The 18,666-nt window shown below is 37.1% G+C and overlaps 2 pseudogenes; one reads left to right on the top strand and one right to left on the bottom strand.

The window, feature by feature from the left end:
• Positions 1–18,666, top strand: part of LOC129353374 (voltage-dependent calcium channel subunit alpha-2/delta-4-like) — a 60,153-nt pseudogene that overhangs the window by 18,600 nt on the left and 22,887 nt on the right.
• Positions 13,001–15,218, bottom strand: LOC129353373 (leucine-rich repeat and transmembrane domain-containing protein 2-like; annotated as a pseudogene).

Raw genomic sequence — 18,666 nt, 5'->3', positions numbered from 1 at the left:
CATTTCTCTTTCAGCACTTTAAGCTGCTGGTGGAGGAGCTGCATGTTAAAGGAGAAGCAAAAATAAAGAATGCTATGAAGGAGTCCTTTAAGATCCTAAATGAGGTTTGTTTATTTTTGGAACAATGGGTTGGAAGTCAGTTTAGCTGTTTTTCAATAATCATTCAGAAAGGAATGCCTTGAATATGGGGAGGAGTTTTACTGATCATCTTTTTTTGCTATCTGTATGTTTGCCCACAGGCGAGGATGAATGGTCAGGGCAGCATGTGTAACCAGGCCATCATGCTAATCACAGATGGAGCCATGGAGGACTTTGAGTCTGTGTTTGAAGAATTTAACTGGCCAGAGCGCAGGGTAAGGAATAAGAAGGAATTCAATAATGTTCTTACCAATATGATTTTAGCATCAAGGTTTCCTTCTTTCCCTAGTGACTGATGTTCATGAGCCTGGTACAAACCAGCCTCTTGTTCTCCTCTTCACTGGACCTTAGGCTTTGGAGAAACTATTGAGGCCTGAATTCTGTTAAAGTTTTAAACGATTGAATCTGATTTTACCCAATCGCTAATGTTTGGCTATGACCTATGTATTGCGGCAACTCAAATCATGATGGAAGCTACACTATGAAACTTGATGAAAATTGAAATGATGTAAACAACCCCTCCCCCCAAGCTGAGCAACATCTTTGCATTGTCATCTAAAATTTCTTCAAGATTCTTGTTGCGCTGACTTTAATTGCCCATTATTTGGAACACAGATTGCATGACTTCATTCTCTTCCTCTGCTGCCTCTGCCAAACTAGGCTGACGACATTTTTAAAACAGAATTGTCTGCACATCTTCCCAGTTTTGAGGTCAGGACCATTCCATAAACTTGATGGTCAGGATTGGGGTTAGGGCTTTATCTATTCCAAGATCTGTTTTGGTATGTACTGCACATGGAATCAGTGTCACCACTGTCCAAGTTCATCCAGCTAACCCACACTGAAACCTCCAGTAAAAGGGTCATGCATGCCAGGCTCTATATTTGCCCTTGTCTCCACTCTTGCTGAAAGTTGGTAATAGGGCAATGACCGTGACCCCCTAACCCTAACCCCCTCTGGATGCATGGCGTTTTCTTAATGCTGTGCCTAAAGCGCTGTTTCAGTATGATGTCTGAAATAACTAATGTTTTACCTTTTCAGAACATCAATGAATGGATTTTCAGATTTCTTTTTTAGACGTTAGATGATGTATTTTCTTTTCTACTTTACAATTATTCACTTCTGTTGATCTTTCACATAAATGCATCTAACTTCATGTTGATAATGTGCAAAATAGGAAAATGTTTATCATGTTTATGAAGTTCTACGTTTGTGACAATAAAAGGTACACTCATGGTTTCCAACTCATCCAGCAGAGCAAAAACATTGTTGGCATTTAGAAAAGCTCACTGACCTGGATTTTTATGGATGAAGTGTTTTCCCTAAACCTTCTCGTTTTATGTACTTTTATGTATATAAAAAGTATATAAAAACTGTACTTTTTATGTGAGCATGATTCTATATCAAAGTTGAAAACATCTTCAGCACAACATAATTTATGAACGTTGTATAAAACACACCTTTCCATAAACATTATTCTTTGTTTAGGTCAGAGTGTTCACTTACCTGATTGGTAGAGAGATGACATTTGCTCAAAAAACCAAGTGGATTGCTTGCAACAACAAGGGTCAGTCCAGTGTGTGTGCATGTGTGTGTATGTGTGTATGGCTGTTAGATCTTAGCACTCTGTGAGTGTGTACAGTCACAGAGACTATGATCTTGTGATTTTGTCAGGTTACTACACACACATCTCAACTCTGGCTGACGTTCAGGAGAATGTCATGGAGTACTTGCATGTGCTCAGTCGACCAATGGTTATCAACCATGACCATGACATCATCTGGACAGAAGCCTATATGGACACGGTGGTAAGCTGAGCCGTCCACAGTGTCCTTTCCCCAAACATGTTGCACATTGCTCATCATCTTCATTTTCATCTTCCTCATGTCCATCTGTCTGCTTCCTTAAACTGTAATTGGACTCATTCTCCCATGAACCTGCTGGCAGCTTCCCAACACAGAGGAGGTAAAAATTAATAAATAAAAAAAACGATAAAGGCTTTTTCCTGAGATGAATGTTGAGCATTTCTGTCATATTGATTTCTTCAAGTTGTTTTTCTCAGTTCTGGCCAAATATTTTATACTATTGCAAACTTTGTGCTCATAGTTAATTTCTTCCATTATGGTAGAAGCCAAATATTTTATCAACATGCTTATTATGTTAAAAGTTACTGTCCGCTTGTAAAGTTCCCACAATCTGAATTCTAAGCATTCAGTCAAACCTCTGTTGAAAAGAACTTATTTACTTTCCACTTATCTGGGAATGCAGAAAATATATCTGACGCTCTGGATTGTCTTCTACCACAACTCACAGTTTAAGAAGAAACTGTGAATTAAACAGGACATTAAACTGTCAAATCATCAGTTTGACAGTATCTCAAGTATTTACAGCAAAACACTGATACATACTTATATTGAGTTTCTATGCCATATTGTCCACCTCTATATATATACTGGACTATACCTTTTAGAATAATTAAAATTGTTTCAAATAGTTACGCCACCAACTGTGTATATTAAAATGCATTTTTTAGTTTGTTTCCCCTCTCAGGTTAAAATAACCAGAATAACACTGACGTGACGTAAGGACACTACTGGCTGGGATGGGCAGAGTTGTCATCATGTATTTAAAATGTCCTTTATTAAAAAGAAATCAGCTTCATGATGCTATCTGGTCAATCAGTTTTCTGCTCTCTGAAATAATATTTTTTTGTAAACGCCTTGTTGCGAAAATGCACATATATAAACTCAGTTGAATTAATCAGGAATCATGTTGTGTTGTCTTGTAGCTTTTCTACACCAAAGCTCAGAGTCTGCTGCTGATGACTTCGGTGGCCATGCCGGTTTTCAGCAAGAAGAAGGAAACGGTCAGTTCAACAACTCGCCCTATGACTTTCTCTGTAAAATCAGATTCATATTTATTTGATCAGCGGTTCAATATTTAATCCATATTTCTGTGTAAACTATAATGGATCACCCTTCTGAACAATTGATAAATGAACTTTAACACCATTATTGCATGGCTGAAAAAAATAGCTTTTTTGTCATGTTTAACATAAAAAACATAAAAGACACAAAAACAATATGTGGACATTAGAAATCATGTAAAGTAGGTTTAAAACTGTCAGCGAATAAAATAAATAAGAAAGGTAATGTTACAAATTGTTAAAAGATGTTTAACTTATTGCTTTGCACACATTGAAATTTATAGCAACATCCGATCCAGAATAGAAACAAATAATCAGCTTCGATCTTGTTAATAGTTTTCTTAGTTGAAAATATTCATATATTGACAGAAGACATTTAAACACTGACATTACCAGAGAAAGAAATAACTGAATCACTGAAACATAATGTTTAAGTGTAAACTCTCCTGTCTTCAGCTGTCGCATGGCATCCTGCTGGGTGTGGTTGGCACTGATGTTCCCCTCATGGAGGTGATGAAACTGGCGCCGAGATACATAGTGAGGCTGAGTATTCTGCATTTCTCCAGCTTTTCAAGACTTTTATTCACACACTTGTGAATAAAGCTGAAAGCAGTGTTCTGTGTTATTAGCTGGGACCGCATGGCTATGCCTTCCTCCTCAACAACAATGGTTACATCCTTGCTCATCCTGACCTCCGACCTCTGGTGAGTTCAGCTTCATAACACTTTGTTTTCTGACACAGTGATGGATAAAGCAGTGCTGCCGAGCATCAAACTAAATCCAAACTTAGTGCCCAGAAATAGAAAGATGTAAGAAACTGTCACTCACTGCTTAGCAACAGAACAGACTTTAAGGCAACCTTAAAATGCTCTCCAGTTAGTGGCCAAAGACCACAACAGGTCAGACAAAGTCTTTATTTTATTTTTCTAAAAGCAGATCATTTATGCCTTCCTTTCTTACTTTATGCTGACAAAGCACATTCATGACAACAAACTCCAACACTCAATACAGTCAGAACATGAGGAGACGCATTTATCCAGAAGGATCCTAACCCTAACCCATCCTAGAAGGATGTAAAATGATTATATTAACTTATAGTCAATGGAAACAAAAGTATGCCTGTATATCATTCACTAGATCAATTTTATGATGGAAAATACCTATCATAAACATGATAGGTATTTATGAATCTAAATAAAAGAACAAACAGACAACATAAGTGAATTTTATGAAAGCTTTTGCAAAAGGAGAGAACCCAGCAAACTGAACGCTCTGAAGATCCCTTGTTACGCTTTCTCTTTTATTACAAAGTACCAAACAAATGTTCTGTACTGCTATTACTGAAGAGCAATATTGTGTACTGCTCTTCAATAACACAATATTTCAGAAGGAAAAAGTTCAAGAATTCACAAAGCATTTTTAAAAAGTAGAAGAAATTCTACAGAAGAAGGAAATGAAAAGGAATGTGTGAACTCATATGCCACACATTAACATAACCCAATAACATATACATACACATATGTAGTTATCACAAGAGTAGAGTAATTTATGTTTGGTCTGTCACTTTTATATATCAATTCTTCATAATAAATCTTTACACAATCAACAGGTGCCATAGACGAGGTTCCTCAGTCCATGTCAGGCAGTTTATTATGTAATTGACCCTGATTTTCTGTCCTGGGTGAATAAAGTCTGGCCAGCCCTTTGAATATTTTAGCAGGGACTCCAGCTCAGATACACAGTAACAGTGATCCTCTGTCCTACAGTATAAAGATGGCAAGAAGCTGAAGCCAAAGCCAAACTATAACAGTGTGGATCTGTCAGAGGTGGAGTGGGAGGACACAGAGGAGACGGTAAACACACACACGCACGCACACACGCATGCACACACACGCACACACACCCAGGATTAAGACTAAAATGGCTGCAATTTAAATCTGAATGTATTCAACAAGAAAGACCTGACAGACTGTGTCTGTGGACCTGATTTAGTTATGTGAAGAATATTTTTGCACTATTATTGCAATTTTAAAGTGTTATATGTTTGTATAATATGTGAAGTGAAGAGATGTTGTTGAGTCACTGACTGACAGACAGATATTTGCTTAGTAGTTGTTCATGTGGATGCAGATGTCGTGCTTTGGTAACGTTCACTTCTATTTAGTCTAATCTGTATTTCTATTTCTACAGCTGAGGACGCCGATGGTGAAAGGACAGACAGGCAGCATGACCCTGAACATCAGAGCCTCTGTGGATAAAGGGGTGAGAAAGTTCTGTACAACAAAAGCTTTTTAAACCATCCTGCTTAGAGATGACAGTAGTCAATTAAAATGTGTTCTATTGATAACTGTAGGTGATTCCTGCTCACCCACAATGACTGTTTTACCAGTTCTGTTGTTGTAACTCTGCTCACGTTGGAAAAACTGGAGCTAAAAACGAGAAGCAGTGACATTATTCTGACTGGGAAATCACCAGAAACTGGAAGATTAATAAACAGGTTTCTTTTACATTAGCAATTCTAATCATGTTGACTTAACCCACAATTCAGTTTATCGTAAAATTCAATATTAAATTGGATCAATAAGAAATGATTTTTAACACTGAAATGTATGTTCACTGTACATATCTGGAATCAGTTCTTCATCAGGGCTGCTTCTGCTTCAATCGTTGCTTGTCAGTTTTTGTTTCGTTGCTTTTATGCCAGTTTCTTGTCCTCGCTTTTTTTTCTACCACGCAACCGTCACACTTTGGACGGTTATCTATAACATTACATATATATATATATATATATATATATATATAAAGATAAAAAATTCCCTTCTCACCCACCGCGGGTGGTTCTTATCCTCTGAACTCGGGTCCTCTACCAGAGGCCTGGGAGCTTGAGGGTCCTGCAGTATCTTGGCTGTGCCAAGGACTGCTGCACATTTCTGGACTGAGATGTCTGATGTTGTTCCTGGGATCTGTTGTAGCCATTGATCCAGTTTGGGGGTTACTGCCCCGAGGGCCCCGATGACCACAGGCACCACTGTGGTCTTCACCTTCCAGGCTCTCTCCAGTTCCTCCCTGAGGCCCTGGTATTTCTCCAGTTTCCCATGCTCCTTTTTCCTGATATTCCAGTCGCTTGGTATTGTTACATCTACCACAACGGTTTTCCTCTGTTGTTTATCCACTACGACAATGTCTGGTTGGTTCGCCATTACCATTTTGTCTGTCTGGATCTGGAAGTCCCACAGGATCTTAGCTCTGGTGTTCTCCACCACCTTTGGGGGTGTTTCCCACTTTGATCTCAGGGTTTCCAGTATATATATATATATATATATATATATATATAATATATATATATATATATTATATATATATATATATATATATATATATATATATATATGAATTGATCTTAAAAAATTTTAAGGCCATCTTCCCCATAAGATGACCTTAAAATAAAATATATAGATTTCAAACCTCAGATTTTTAGAGCTGCCAACCAGGAGAAAAGAAAAACAGAAATATATTAAAGCGTGAAAACCTTTTATTTCTTCACTTATATGTTTTATTGTATTGTATTGATCTTATGCAATATTATAATATTCTGAGAAACTGAATTTTGGGGTTTCATATTTTTCAAAGCTAACAGAACTAACTACTTGACATACACACAATATCTGTGTGTGTAATGAATTTATACAAGTGCGAGTTTGAATTGAATTCCTGAAATAATGTTTTGATGTTATTCTGGTTTATTGACATGATTCATGTTCTAAACATGCTATGGGCAATTTAATTACAATTTCTGTTTTGAATATTGCATGATCAGATGTGTTTTTATCCAACAGAAAAGACCAATGTACCTCATCAACAATTACTTCTACACAGACATTGCTGAAACGCCTTTCAGGTATAACACAGTTCATCTTTTCATTTTGTCATGCTGCAGAGAAGTTTTATATTTATGGTGGATTCAAATCCACCATAAATATGAGATGAATATCCTTTTTGTGGCTTGTGTTCTTCAATAACTTGAGTGGAATCTAGTGGTTGTTTGTTTGATATAAAGTTTACTTTTGTCCGTTTTACCCATTAGTTTTGGCCTGGTGCTGACCAAGGGTCACGGCAGTCTGATGTTACAGGAAATGTATCAGTGGAAGAAGGTAGGATTTTTGGTTATGTTCTGCACACCAGCAATATTGTAAATTGTCATTATAAGAAATGAAACAATATGTTGAACTCAGTTGAATTATCTGACACTTTTCTTGAATGCTGTCATAAATGCAGAGTGAATGAACATCAACACATAACAATATGATTTTCAACTGATATCATTTCCTGTGATTTATTTTTCTGACTTACATATTTTTACTTTCCGATACAGGTCTGCATGACATGACCTCCCCTGACCTCAACATCGCCTCTGAGTGGTAAGTCTGAAATGTGAACTGACATTTAGGAACTCGGCTGTTATATATAACATGACACATATATATATATATATATATATATATATATATATATATATATATATATATATATATATATATATATATATATATATATATATATATATACGTGTCATATATATATATATATATATATGTGTCATATATATATATATATATATATATATATATATATATATATATATACGTGTCATGTATGAGCTACATGAGCTCATATATATATATATATATATATATATATATATATATATATATATATATATATATATATATATATGAGCTCATGTAGCTCATATATATATATATATATATATATATATATATATATGTGTCATTGCCCATAGCATGTTTAGAACATGAATCATGTCAATAAACCAGAATAACATCAAAACATTATTTCAGGAATTCAATTCAAACTCGCACTTGTATAAATTCATTACACACACAGATATTGTGTATGTCAAGTAGTTAGTTCTGTTAGCTTTGAAAAATATGAAATATATATATATATATATATATATATATATATATATATGAGCTCATGTAGCTCATACATGAGCTCATATATATATATATATATATATATATATATATATATATATATATACGTGTCATGTATGAGCTACATGAGCTCATATATATATATATATATATATATATATATATATATATATATATAATATATATATATATATATATATATGAGCTCATGTATGACTACATGAGCTCATATATATATATATATATATATATATATATATATATATATATATATATATATATATATATATATATATATTTCATATTTTTCAAAGCTAACAGAACTAACTACTTGACATACACACAATATCTGTGTGTGTAATGAATTTATAAAGTGCGAGTTTGAATTGAATTCCTGAAATAATGTTTTTGATGTTATTCTGGTTTATTGACATGATTCATGTTCTAAACATGCTATGGCAATGACACATATATATATATATATATATATATATATATATATATATATATATATATATATATATATATATCCAAAGCATATATATATATATATATATATGCTTTGGATATCTATATCCAATAGATATAGATATCTATATAGAAATAGATATCTATATCTATATATAGATATAGATATATATAAGATGACCTTAAAATAAAATATATAGATTTCAAACCTCAGATTTTTAGAGCTGCCAACCAGGAGAAAGAAAACAGAAATATATTAAAGCGTGAAAACCTTTTATTTCTTCACTTATATGTTTTATTGTATTGTATTGATCTTATGCAATATTATAATATTCTGAGAAACTGAATTTTGGGGTTTCATATTTTTCAAAGCTAACAGAACTAACTACTTGACATACACACAATATCTGTGTGTGTAATGAATTTATACAAGTGCGAGTTTGAATTGAATTTCTCTAGATTTAGAGCAAATCTCAAGAATTTATAGACCTTTTAACCCTTTTAGTGACAGACAAACAGCTATTAAAATTACTCCCAAAACAACTCCAAATTACATTTTACAGCAATGGCACAACATAGGTGTTTACATTTATATATTTAAAACAAAATTACTGAAAATATGGAATGAATGTTTTTCAGTCCAGTTATCATGTCAGTGTTGAATGGTTTTCATGAATCTGACCACTTTAGGCTGCTTATATTCAATACATAATGTGCATGTTAAAGTTGGAAATGATTTTGCATTACAGTTGTTTAAGAACTTTTGGCATTAAGTGAGCTGCTACAATAGCAATTTAAACAAATTACTTTCCTAACATTAAAACGTAAACATAGTTTAAGAAATGATTATAATGTGCACTGAATTGTTCTCAGTGCCCATGCTCTTTTCTCTATATCGTCTTGTTTACTGCATGTTGACTGTCCGGCTGCTGTGCGTTCTGCAAATGTGTGTTAAAGCACCAGCGGCGCACACACTTACACTGTAACTGTCATGTCCTCAACCTCCAACGCCTTGCCGGAGTCGACACTCAGCTAAACTCCTCTCCAAAGGAATCACACAGACTGGAGCGCTTGCGTTGAGTCTTTAATGAAGCCAGATCGATGGAGTGTAAAACTATGAAATAAACATACAAACTTTGAATAATACACAGCAGTGGCCAATACAGCACTCACAAGTACACTCGGTCGCCACAACGAATATTAACATAACTCTTATACATACCGACAGTGCTTTCTTGGACCAGCTGTTATAACAGTAGCCGTGTTACTGCGAAAACCATGCGTTGCCTTGTCCTGACCTGTCTGCTTTCTAATGACGTCATTAACGCTCGACTCTTAAAGTGATGTACATAAATTTCACCACTAGATGGCGACATTGAACGCTTAAATCTTATAACCTGTAGAATGTCAACTGATAACATCACAGTAACACTCTGTGGGGAGTGTTACAGAAAATTCCATTGTGAGAGCTGCTTTCAAAGAATGATCTCTGGTGACGTATTAACAAACAGCTGGATCTCAACAAAAAATGTTCCGATCTCACTGAAAATCCGTCCTGCATGAACAGAACCTGAGCTACATGAGCTCAGACCTGGGGTGCGGTATTGAGCATAGCCATCCAAAGTGAGTGTAGAAGCATTCTGCTTCTCATTCGCCAGTGGTAGCTGTAGGTATCAACAAATACGGCCTGCTTTGTTTATCCAATTGACAGTCGTTTTTCTACAGGACTTACTGTGAGACAGACATCGACCCAGATCGAAAATACACCCAGCATCAAGCAGTCATCAGGTACCTGCAGGGGAAGGAGCCTGACCTGGAGTGTAGGTTTGACCTTTTCACAAAAACATCTTAACATTATTTGAGGAAATGCTTTCCGTTTGCCGAATGGCGTTCTTGTATTTGATTCCGTCTGTGTTTTGGCTTTAGGTGATGAATTGTTGCTCCAGCAGATATTGTTTGATGCTGTAGTAACAGCCCCACTGGAGGCTTATTGGAACTCAGTGATGCTTAATGACAGGTGAGACCACTGGAACTGAACCATGTGTGAGTTCACAACTGGACTATAATCTCAGACCTGGGGTGAGATTATGATAATCTGCTGCTGTAACAGTAATTTAAGTTCTCTGATAGAAATATGTACGTGTCATTCCTGTCTAATGTATTGCAGGGTGGAGTCGGGGGTGGAGACAGCTTTTCTTGGGACTCGCTCGGGTCTGATGAGGTTAATGAGATATGCAGGAACAGAGACCAGAGTGGCAAAGTAAGGATGAGAACAGTCTGTCTCTGTAGCAGAAAGTAAATCTCACTTACATAACAGAACAAGTAGGTGATACATCATACTGGTGGCTCTCAAAAAATTAGAATATTATCAAAAAATGTGTTTACTTCAGTAGTTCAGCTCAATAAATAAAACACCATATACATTGAACTAATTTCAGTTAATTATAAGGATTTTCCTCTAAAAACTACTGAAAACATGACATTTCATTTCTTAAAGTATGCTTAATGCCAAGTGAAAGGTTGTTTTTAATATGCACTTTCAATGTAGTAAAGATTAGAAATACATGGTTTTTATTCTGATGTACTTTTATCTGAGTTACAAATCTGATGTTCAGTGATGTTGAAAGTGATATTGAACAAAATCATTTTTTTCTATGTCGTTCAAACAAAGTAAAATTTGATCTAAAGTTAAATTTATCACTTACAGAAAATTCCTGACTCCATCAGACAAAGACAATCTGTTCACCATCGATCATTTCCCCCTCTGGTACCGCCTGGCGGTGGAAAACACTCCTGGGAGATTTTTATACTACGCTGTTCATGACAAAGGTCTACACTCATATCCCCTAACACACATATTTGGTTTCTATTCTTTGAAATGAACCAGTCAGTAAATCTGAGTTTATTGAAAATGATTGTTCTCCTGACAGGAGTGAAGTATGTTATTGCAACAACAGCTGTCACCGTGTCATCTGGAGAAAGAACGGCCATGGCTGGAGGTCAGTGCCACTGCTGTAGTCCTGATCACCTTTCTGGAGAATGTTGTGTCAAATACATTTTCTCTATTACATCTCCATCTTCCTGGTGTTGCCTGGTTTGTGTTGACCACTAACAATATGGACTGATCAGGCTAAAGGAAATAAAAAACATTTGATGTTAATATCTATTAATGCTTTTTAAAATTCAGAAACAATTAGCTGTTATCTGAAGTGGACCTGCTGGAAAAAAAAAAAACATTTGGCCACTGTCAAAAAAAAAGTCCTGACTCAATTTTTTTTGCCAAAAGTATTCATTCATTTATTTATTATCGCCTAAAAAAAACACTTTTGACAAAAAATGTCTTATTTTAATAAAAATGTCAAATTGAACAGTTCTCACTGTATAATTTTTTGATAACACTGTTTGAGGGGGTTGTGCATAAGACTGACATGACAATGTCATAAACGTGACATAACATCTGTTATGTACATAAGGAGTCTTCATGAATGTTTGACTGTTGTCAGGAAGTGTCATTTGGTAAATAATAACACTTTTCATGCATTCAATTTTGCATTAAAAGTTCATTAAATGTGTCAATTTTGCATGAAATTGAAATGACTGAATGACAAGTCATGACAACAGTCGTAAACATTGATGAAGGTGCCATCATCTTCTTGTCACATGTTTCTGACAGTGTCAAGTCAGTCTTTTGCACAAACTGCCAAATAAATTGTAGTCATTTTTCTAATTAATTAAAGTGAATGAATTCATGCTAATACTCATCAATTGAACATGTTCACCAAGTCACCAGCTTCAGTTTTGAACCACTGTGACCTTTGTGTGTGTTCCGCTTATAATGGTGGCGGTTTTCCATTTGGGATGCCATCCAAGTAGACATCACACAGTTGTCACAGGAAGGATTTACCACTGACTTTTATCCACAGATTTCAGGTGTGAATTTATTTTCTAACATAAGTTTACTTTTAAAAACAGGATAACCTTAAGAAATATTGCATTTTGGTAATAAAAACTGAGTTTGAGGTGATGTTTCAAACAAATTCATTCCTCAAAATAGAAAAAACTTCCAGAGAAATCCTTGATTATTAAGGATTCGTCATGTGACATCCTCACATGTTTATGCAACAGTTAATACTTAAAGAGTTGCCATAAATGTACCTTGACAGAAGGGGTTTGTAATTCAGAAGTTCTCCTCTAGGTGACAGCAAAAGTCTTTTAATTATTTACACGCAGTTGATAAGTTAAAGCTTAAAGCTGTATTCACTCATATATCATTGTCTGTGCTGAGAAGGAATGATAGAAAAATTAACAGAATTTTACCAGTTGTCAAATACTAAACGGACACAACTGGTGGGAAACTAATTTAATTTGTATTGTTGTGCATTTCAATCTTGTCCTGAGATACTTTGAAAGAGAAAGGAAAACACACAAAAAAAGAAACTAGAATGCCAAGATGTGCCAATCAGTACATATGAAATTTTCATATGAAAAACACCAATGCATTTGAAATGTGCTACAGTTTTTAAACTTCACCTAGTCTAACTTGTTAAAGTAGTTGCACAATCAATCCATGCCCAAAGAGTTTTAGCTCAGTGGCAGAATTGCAGAGTTTCTCCGTGCAGACACTGTTTGAGAACTGAAGAGCAAAGATGCCATAACAATTGGATCTCAGCATGTCAGAAGCTGCTGATTCGATATCCATACGCAAAGTCACAGCCATCTTTGGGTGTGTCAGTAGATAAAGCTGGGCCGTCATCCAGGTCAGTCTCAGTTCCAGACTTGGCTATCAGAGGCTGCCCGCGGCTCTTCATCTTTCTCTGGTACCGAGCAATGAGTGAGGCATAGACACAGCCGTAAGTTGCTGCAACAGCCATCATGATGCACACTGTGCAACACCACTCCCGCCACTATTTGTGTGCCATGTGCTCTGCGTACGCTGACTGCCTATGTCGCTGCCGAACACACTCCTCCGTGCTGCTGAGCCGCCCTGGCGGGCAGGGAGGCTTAGTGCCCTGATTAAATGCAACATCATTGGTTGGACTTGCACAGTAAGTGAACATCTCTGCTGGAATGCTACGGATGTCCCTGCCCTTCAGGTTCCTGGGGAGATTGCACTGCATCACGTCTACCTTCCCATCTGCAAAACAAAAGGGACAGGTACGTGACTGTTGTGGACAGGAGCAGCGCTGGATCACGTGGTGTTACTAGTGATTATAGATCACCTGTTGCTCACCTGGGTGACGTTAGTGAGTGGGTGATGGGGGAAGGTCTACTTTTTGCAGACAAATATTTTTGCTGACTGTCAAACAGTCGCCCAGCGGCTGAATAAGGGAATCCTTGTTGACGCGCCAGCTGATCAAAATGCAATCCAGGATGCAGTTAAGATGATTATTTTTTTTTGCCTTTAATCACTGTTTAATCTTACGGATCTGATTTTATGCTGCTTGGACACTGTTCTGCCTTGGATATTGACAAAAATAAATTATCTAAATGCATCCTGGATTGCGTTTTGATCAGCTGGCCCATCAACAAGGATTCCCCTATTCAGCCGCTTGGCGACTTTGTTTAACAGTCGCTAATAGTGACAATGACATGACAATGTTGTATCAAACTACTTTCATCACCTATTTTGGACATGCTGACCTGCTTACCTCTGTAAATTAACCACTCCATCCAATTCTTGAAATTCCCCAATTTGCAGTCACATTCCCAATGGTTTCCAGCCAACTGGAGCTGCCGGAGGTTAACTAGGGGCTCAAATGTAACTCTGTCCAGGGTCTTAAGCCGATTGAGAGCCAGGGACAACCAGGTGAGTCGCTGAAGCCCATCCAAGAGGCCTTTTGGCAGCAATACAAGGCTATTAGAGGACAGATCAAGCCCCTGCAGCTGCCATAATCCCTGGAAGACCCCCTTGCTTAAACCAACACTTCCATTCAGTCCATGACCAGTCACTGTGCGGTTAGGGAGGTCAGAGGCTGTTACAATAACACCAAGGTAGTTAGAAGAGAGATTTAACCACTGAAGGCTCGTCAGGCTAATGAAAGCTCGAGGCTGCAAGCTGTGAAAATGATTGTGGGACAGATCCAGGAGCTCCACCTTGCTGAGGTTCAGCATGTCTGCTACCCAAGGAGGACAGGTTGTTCTGAGAAAGACGGAGCACCAGTGAATCCAAGCCTAACTGCATTTGGATGGGCATCAGAGAGACGAGTCCCACAGCAGAGCAGTCAGTTGTGTTGTGGTAGCAGGTGCAGATAATAGGACAGCCACTGACTGAGCCCAGAAGCCCCAACAGAACCAGCGCCACTCCAGTGGAAGCCTCGTAGACTAGAAGACATGAACAAATGAATAACATTCTTAGAAACGCTCCTGTGGACAGAGATATTACAATTCTTACAAACTTGTTCTTAGTTTGGAGTTGCACAACAACAGAAGGAGCAACTGCATTCCTACAGTGTGAAGGGTGGGTTTCTAGAAACTCACCCAAACTCCCATGGTGATTCTGTCCATTCCTCATGTCTTCAGCATTAACTCTGCTGTAAGCGCTGGTTTACATTTGGCTGGTCTTGCTTGGCGCCGGGTAACTCTGACATCCAGATTCAACTTGAAGAGGTAATTTAAGAAAATGTCAAAGTACAATAGGGCTATAAAATTGAAGTAGAAATGAGTTTTTGATGGGGAAAACATCAAACATGTTTGCAAAGTATCACATTCAGGTGAGTCAATCACTTCCATAGACACAGGTTTATAAAATCTGGAATGCTGGATACTTTTCATAATATTTGTGGCAGAATGAGCCACTCTCAAAGGGTTTAAGAAATTGCTGTTGCACCATGGTATGATGTCACTAGTGGATTCACTACAGTAAAGAGTTTTCTCACTACTAAATAATTCATAGTCAAATGTTGATGCTATTACAAAAAAATTTGAAGTAACTAGAAACAACTCGCTTCTAAGGCAGAAAAAAAATACAGAGCTGAATTAGTAACTGACAGCATAGTGCACTGAGGTCCCCAAATGTCACACACTCGTTGGATTCCAACTGTCAAACTTCGTACAACCTTCAGTTGCCTGGAAAGCTTCATTTAACTTGACTTGCTTGTCACCATGGCCGAGCAGATGGGTCTAAATGGTGCAATAAAAGGTGATGTAGAGAACTGGTTTGTTGAGCAGCAGACTTTCTCTCAATCATGCCTTGCTGTTCAACGATATGATGGACAAATATGAATTTGACTGTTCCCTGGAGAACAGTACTCGTTCGACTCGGTTGAGTTAAATGTTAAGATTTGTTGAAGGGAGGATTATGGCGTAGGATTGATTCACAGGAGCTGGTCTCAGGCTCTCAGTTTAATTAAAAGGAACTCTTGCTAAGATACATTGGAACGTTTTATGCTCCCAATGATTTGAGGTTTGGCCCCATTCCTTTCCCCACGTTAACTAGGGAAAAGGGAAAAACAAGTGAACAAAGCAAAATAATAAAGACAAAGAAAGAGTTTGGTGTGGAAGAACTTGACTTACATTGATCTTTTTCTGATACATTATTAGTGGAGTAGATGCTGTAAGCCAAGCCTCATCCTATGTCTGTGTCTATCCTTATAAATCTGTTTCTGTAGTTATGAAACACACTCCTAAATCTTGTGAAAAGTCTTCCTTGATGAGCTGATGCAGGGGTGCACAACCATCATCGATTAAAGTTTGAAATGACATATTTGCATGAGGGTGAAGGCAGACAAGTAAATACTTTTGGTGATTGTAGCAGCATGATCAGTATGACCAACTGATGTTGTAAAATGGGTAAACAAATCTGGATGAATACAAAGCATCAACCTCATGCCCAATAATCACCACCTCCACTGCAGTCATCCTCCATCAGTCCCCTGCATCCCACCACATAAAAGTAATACTGTCTGATTTGTACATGCACCATGTATGTTTTGTACATCACTCATCTTGCAACTCAGGAAACCAAGTGGCTTCATTAGACTATTGATATATCTGTGTGCAAAGTACTGACTCAAGTTCTCATTTTTGACAGTAAATTGTACCTTCTAGAAGAAAAAATATATACTGCTCAAAAAAATAAAGGGAACACTCAAACAACACTATATAACTCCAAGTAAATCAAACTTGTGTGAAATCAAACTGTCCACTTAGAAAGCAACACTGATTGACAGACAATCAATATCACCTGCTGTTGTGCAAATGGAATAGAGGAAATTATTTTCATATTTATTTCATTCATTCAGATCTAGGATGTGTTATTTGAGTGTTCCCTTTATTTTTTTGAGCAGTATATTTGAATTCATTCTAAGGACTGTTTAAAACCAGAAGTAGCCTAACATGTCATGTCAGTTAAGCTTCTGGTTCACTTCAGTCAGACAGGAAAAAAGCTCAAAAGTTTCTTTCACAAAAAACATGCAAATGATTCAGGTCTTTGTCTGGGTTATACTGTTGCATGGGAACATTAACTTCTGGAAGCAGACAAGACTGGCAAGAGATATAGAAATTATGAAGGAGGAGATGAAGGAGCTAATGGAAGGAGAACACCAAGGAGAAACGGGCAGAGCTTAGCGTGATTGGTTTGAGTGGCTGATGACCCAATGGAGCTGGAACTAATCTGATAGGTGTAGCAAAGCAAGCATCGATCAGTTGACCAGCACTTTTCTCCAACCAGACCAGCCCTGCAAATGTTCCAGTAAAAGTTTGTGCTGTTGCTGAAGACTAGAGTGCCAGTGAAACAGCTGTGGCATCAGCAGCTAGTTTAGATAGCTAACACAACAGTTGATCACTGTTCAGGTGATCAAACACCTGGCCCGGTCCTTCAAATTCATTATTTACATCCAATCTAATAAATTTTATTCAACATAATTGTTTCCAATGCAGTCATATTACGTAAAATATTGGATGTTTACTTTTCCATTTTTCACTGGAACAGATATGATATTTTCTACTATGAACTAAATGGCTAAATTAGTTCTAAATCATCTACTTACTCTTTAAATATTCTTGAAATGCACAGTAGCTTTACTCCTATGAAAGCCGTTAGTCACTTGTGGCCCTTTGGATTTGTTTTCCCTTTTCCCAAAGTTTTATTTTATACCACAACACCTAATATTTGAAGATAGCTAAAAGAATAGAAAATATCTCTCGCTGCTGCCACATCCATGTCATGCCACAATGTTGCAATGACCCAGATCTAGACGACGCAGTTGTCTTACTCAAGCTCACACAGTTGGAGTTTTGGCAGGAGGCACAAGTAGCATTTTGTTTCATGAAAACTGGCAGTTTGTCTTTATGATTGGAAGTTTTACTCTTCAGAGTTGGACCCTCTTCGTGGAATTCAAATGCAGTGCAATTTCTCCACTTTCTTCCAGTGTTTAGATAACATTGCTATTTCACTAGCACCCTGCTCCCCTGAGCTCCAATGCAGCAACTTCCCTTTCAAACAGCTCAAGAGAAACAGCAGGGCAAAAGTTCTGCAGTACCAACACACTGCAGCATCCAGACTGAGGCGGAGATGAGCAGGGGAAAAAAGCGTGCTAATGCATTTACACACAGATGTACACAATGCGATAAAATGGTGCACCATTTTACTTTAAATCACATGAGTCAATGTCACCAACATTGTGAGGATTACAGTCTACGCTGCTATATCTGTGTGTTACATGTGCTTGCTGATCCTCAGGGTCATGCTGCTGCTCCTTTACAGAACATCAATAAAAAGAGAAGCTCAGCGCTGAAGGTCTTTCTCTCAGTCAGTAAAACCTTACTTTGTCAGGCAGTAGCTGCGGTGAAAGTAAAATCTCTGCAGAACCTCCTACGTCTTTCCCCACTCACATCAGCAAACCGACTTTTGCTGTTTTTATTTAGCAAACAGGATTACTAACATTTGTCACACGTCTGCAAAATGTCTGTACTGTACAGAAGTTTAGAAAACTAAGATATAGCTGTTGTTTTTTTCAACAGTTTTCAAACTTGATGAAGATAAAAGAAATAGATTAAGTTACTATGATTACCATATTATGTGTGGTTTATTGCAGCATTGGAATTTTACAACATCCAGAAGAACAACTCAACTTAGGTCATTGCAAATACATAATCTGCACAAAACTGTCAAGCCACTCACCGTCTGTTTGGTTTTTAGCCTCCAGAGAGAGGCAGCAAAGATAAATCATTCCTTCT

This window comes from Poeciliopsis prolifica, unplaced genomic scaffold (genome assembly GCF_027474105.1).
Source record: "Poeciliopsis prolifica strain line A6 unplaced genomic scaffold, Auburn_PproV2 SCAFFOLD089, whole genome shotgun sequence".
NCBI lineage: Eukaryota > Metazoa > Chordata > Actinopteri > Cyprinodontiformes > Poeciliidae > Poeciliopsis > Poeciliopsis prolifica.
This window is presented reverse-complemented; position numbering and strand designations above follow the sequence as displayed.